The sequence below is a fragment of the Rosa chinensis genome, chromosome 6 (genome assembly GCF_002994745.2).
Source record: "Rosa chinensis cultivar Old Blush chromosome 6, RchiOBHm-V2, whole genome shotgun sequence".
NCBI lineage: Eukaryota > Viridiplantae > Streptophyta > Magnoliopsida > Rosales > Rosaceae > Rosa > Rosa chinensis.
The window spans coordinates 57532176-57537107 of NC_037093.1; the positions used below are offsets into that span (position 1 = coordinate 57532176).

At 36.1% G+C, this 4932-nt stretch overlaps 1 pseudogene; it reads left to right on the forward strand.

The window, feature by feature from the left end:
- Nucleotides 1–653: 653 nt before the first annotated feature.
- Nucleotides 654–3918, forward strand: LOC112171645 (annotated as a pseudogene).
- Nucleotides 3919–4932: the final 1014 nt, after the last annotated feature.

The window sequence follows — 4932 nt, forward strand, 5'->3', positions numbered from 1 at the left end:
AGAAGCGTTTAAAGGGTTGACCGGTTTTTAGTACAGACATCTGTGTGAAATGAGTAACACACACAGATATCTGTGTGAAATGTTAACACGGAAATCCGTGTGAAAAGAACCATTAGCTACAGAATTCTGTGTGAAAAACTCTATTAGCTACAGAATTCAGTGTGAAAACTCTATTAGCTACAGAATTCTGTTACAATAAGTTTTTAATACAGAATTCTCTGTGAAATGAGCAACACACGAATATCTGTATGAAATGTAGACACGGATATTTGTGTGAAAAGAAAAATTAGCTACTAAATTCCGTGTGAAAAAATAGAATAGAGACAAAATTCCGTGTAAACAATAATTAATATGACAGTTATATATTACCGAGATAAATACACACGAATATCAGTGGTAAATATATATGTATCTCACACGGATTTTCGTGGTAAAAATTTTCCCGCTCACTTTTTTGGAACAAATTCAATTTCCCTCCCCTAATAGTATTACACACGGATTTCCGTGGATTACTACATACACACGGATATCAGTAGCAAAGGTAAATGTATTTCACACGGATTTCTGTGGAAATTCCGCTTATAACCAGCAAATTGAACCAAATCTGAAGCACATCGATCCATGTCCTTCTCCCCCACCCCTAAAGCGTATCAATGTCCTTCTCCCCCAAATCGATTCAGCCTTATCAGTGGTCTGGAAGCGGTCGTAGGCAACAACAATTTGATATCTCCCCCAATTTCTAAGCGGTGTCTCCGCCCATTACTGCCTATCTCTATCATTCAATTCAATCTCAGTCCATTGCAGCCAATTGTGTGCCTGATTCGAATCGAGCGCTATAATTTTGATTTTCTATCACATAGGTGCCTATGTTTTATTCATAATTGCCTTTGGCAGGAAAATCTTTGTGCTTCCAGATTCCAGCATTGTTGACAGGGAAAGTGGTTGTTGTGATTTCACCATTGATAAGCTTGATGCACGATCAGTGCTTAAAGCTGGCAAAACATGGGGTTTCTGCTGCTTTCTTGGATCTGGACAACCTGATAGAACTGTGGAAAATCAAGCAATGAGAGGCATGTACAACATAATATACGTTTGCCCTGAGACAATATTAAGGTAAGGGACTTCATTACTACATTGCTTTTGTTTGACTAAGGTGTTTCCAAGGTTCTCAGACTGAAAATTTGCAATTTAACGTGCTGCAGACTGATAAAACCACTCCAAAAGTTGGCAGAATTACGTGGAATTGCTCTTTTTGCAATTGATGAAGTGCATTGTGTTTCAAAGTGGGGCCATGATTTTTGGCCTGACTACAGGTTTGTCAGATAGCTGTTTACAACTGTAATATATATGTATGTACAGATCAATACTACTATTGTGGTTGGATTTTGGGATGAGGAATAGAGGACTCTACTATTGTGCTCACATAAATATAAGCTTGATCTACCACTCTGAATCCCTTTTGTCCTTGCTGTGCTCTTAAAGTAGATATTCAATCCATTAAGGAACCACTCTAGTTCTTTAGATAGATGACTAACGTTGTCATGATTGCTTGACATATGAATTTTCAAATGTTTCAGGAGATTGTCTGAGTTGCGAAAGAACTTCAGTGCTAGCAATTTAAAATTCTTAAAATTCGATATACCACTGATGGCATTAACTGCTACTGCCACAATTCAGGTTCGTGAAGACATTCTTAAGTCATTGTCCATGTCAAAGGAAGCAAAAGTTGTGCTTACATCATTTTTCCGGCCAAATCTAAGGTTCAGGGTAAGTTTATTGTTTAATTTTATCACATGTTTCAGTCTTATTCCATTTTGTGTGTGTATGTTCTTGTTTCTAGTTTTAGGTTCTTTATATTAAAGTATCTGCAATATTGGATTTGGTTCTGCATGTATAAATTCAGAAGTTTCCAAAGAATTCAATTTCATTGTTTGCTTCCTCCATTGTATAATTCATACAGGTACAGCATAGTAGAACATCAACATCATCATATGAGAATGATTTTTATGACTTGATAGACATGTATACGGGCAAGAGAGGAAAAGGTGAAAAGAAACAAATGGTCATCTCAGAAGAAGTAAACGAAGCGCTGGACAGCTCATCTAACAGTAGTATGTCAGAGGCTGATTGCATTTCAGAGCATGATTTAGACAATATCGAGGATGGTAATTCCAACAGATATGATGAAGCAAGTTCACTCCAGGAAAATGGTTCAAGTGCTTCAAAGGGAAGGGAGCTGTCAGTTGACTACTTGGAAAATGATGTTGACATCTTTCAGAGTGTTAATGATTGGGATGGTTAGTTCATCATTTTGACATATTTATGACTGATTGACTATTGTGCATTGCACTGATCATTTCCATACTTGCAGTTAGCTGTGGTGAAATCTGTGGACTACCTCTTTGTGAGGACTTGACTACTAGAAAAGAAACTACATTGGAGGTACTTGATCTGCCGAGACAACCAGAAGCAAGACTGAGACTTCTGCAACAGCCTCTAAATAAGGGATCAACTATCATATATGTTCCTACGAGAAAACAAACGTTGAAAATTTCAACTTACCTTTCCAAGTGTGGAGTGAAGGCTGCTGCCTATAATGCAGGGGTATGCCTTGCAGATTGTTTCTGTTCTTTCTTACAGTCTAGTATAGGGTTCTCTCAATCTTTCTGCCTACTAAACTAATCTGTTACTTCTTAAAAATGCCTTTCAATATTCCCAAAGATTCTAGGCTACTATAATTTATTATATGGGCAAAAATTCAGTGTAGCCTAAATGATGTGGAAAGATGTTGGGATGTGGAAATTGGCTGCATTGCTGAAATGACAGTAATGTTCATACACTTGGAGATGAATACAGATGATCGATTGTTTTAAATTGTCTATTCTATTTGAGTTCATTATCTTGCTAACTTAACAGGTCCCCATGCTGCTTGAAACTAGCTTTTGCTCTCTAAGCAACTTATATGTGGGTTTAATCTTTCTGCAGTTGCCAAAATCACGTCTGAGGCAGGTCCACAAGATGTTTCATGAAAATACATTAGAGGTATGAATTTTGAGGCTCACGGAAGATACTGGAAATACTGAATTTGATATTATTCTGTGCATGTATGCACATAAATGTGTGTGTGTGTGTGTGTGTTTTCTTTTCTTTTCTATTGTGTATATATATCACCTTTGAAAACTATGCAGATGTTGTTGCATGTATTAGACTTCATCTTAGGCATGCACCTACTACATTTTAAACAGCAATTTAAGATTTCCTTTTGTAATTCAGTGATCCTTGTTTTGAGAATATCTTAGTCACCTTGAGGCTTAACATCGAAGTATTGAAGAGAACCTGTTGGTAGTCTTAGGAATTCTTGTGATGTCCTTTTGCACGGAAACTAAACTCAAATCATTGAAGAGAACGTGTTGGTAATCTTGGGAATTCTTGTAATGTACTTTTGCATGGAAATGGAACTTTTTTATGATTTCTGTAAGGCAGAATGTTTTATATATTCATTCTTTTTATGCCAAAAGTAAGGTCAGACAGTATATTTTGATAATAAATGTGATTTCCCCTCACCTGTAGGTTGTTGTGGCAGATGCAAAGAAAGCTAACCTGGAGGGATCCACTTTGAAGTACTAATTACCATAAAAAGCTTTTGTGTTAATTTATCACTTTGCAGTCACGTACTGTATTGTTTGCTAGAATGGTGGATAAGCTTTGCCTTTGGGTTTTTGCATATTCTCCTATATGTTCATCTTTGAGCTATAGTTCACTGGGCATAATGTAATTGCAAACAAATACTTTTTCTTAAGTTAGGTTTCTGCACTATGTAACTTAGTGTGTTACTTTCTCCATTATATACAAAATGTATTTTGCTAGAAATGTAAAGAACATCTTCCTATGAATGTAAAGTTTAATATTTTCGATTGAGTTGTGGATTTGTTCATTTTATTGTAAATATTTGAAGTATATTTATTGTATAGAAATAAAAGTATTATTATGTTCAGGTTGCAAATTAATTAGTAAAAATATTTTTTTTTTTAAATGCTGTCATTCTTACACACTGAAATCAGTGCAAGTTAAAGTTTAGCAATTTCACACGGAAATCCGTGTCAATAAGGTTATAAGTTTGACACAGAAATCAGTATGAGTTATATTTCACACAGAAATCAGTGTGAAATAGAGTTTATGTATTTGACACAGAAATCCGTGTGAAATAGAGTTGTTCACACGGATTACATTGCATTACGGTAATTTATATTTATGGAAAGATGGTGGGCCCCACGTTGAGTAATACACACGGATAAAATAATCCGTGTGAGATGAGTACATATTTGACACAGAAATCCGTGTGAGATAGGTAAACATTTGCTACAGAAATCCGTGTGAAATAGAGTTGTTCACACGGACTCTATTGGATTACGGTAATTTATATTTATGGAAAGATAGTGGGGCCCACGTAAGTATTTCACACGGACAACATAATCCGTGTGAGATGAGCATTACCCCCCCTCCAAACCACACGGTAACACCAATCTGTGTGTAAAAGCTATCACACACTGAAATCCGTGTGAGATAGTCTTATTACACACAGATTAAAATCCGTGGGTAATTGTTGTTTTGCTAGTAGTGTTTGGTCGAGGAACAACCCTTTGATTCACAGTGAAATTGGAAAAAGCGCCAGGTTTTGCTTCGCACGTATGGGGAGACCGGTAAAATCTAGTTAACCTTTACAAATTGTCACCACGTGCCATGCACATGGCTATATAATCAATCTGCATATTATGCAGATCGATATGCACAGTAGACGAATCCATTTGTCATTACAATAATTAGTATTCCTTGAGTCGAACTCGCAACCTCTCACTTATAGAAGAAAAATTTATGTTACGGCGCTCCAACTCAATATTGTTATCATGCCAAAATATTATATAATAAGATAAT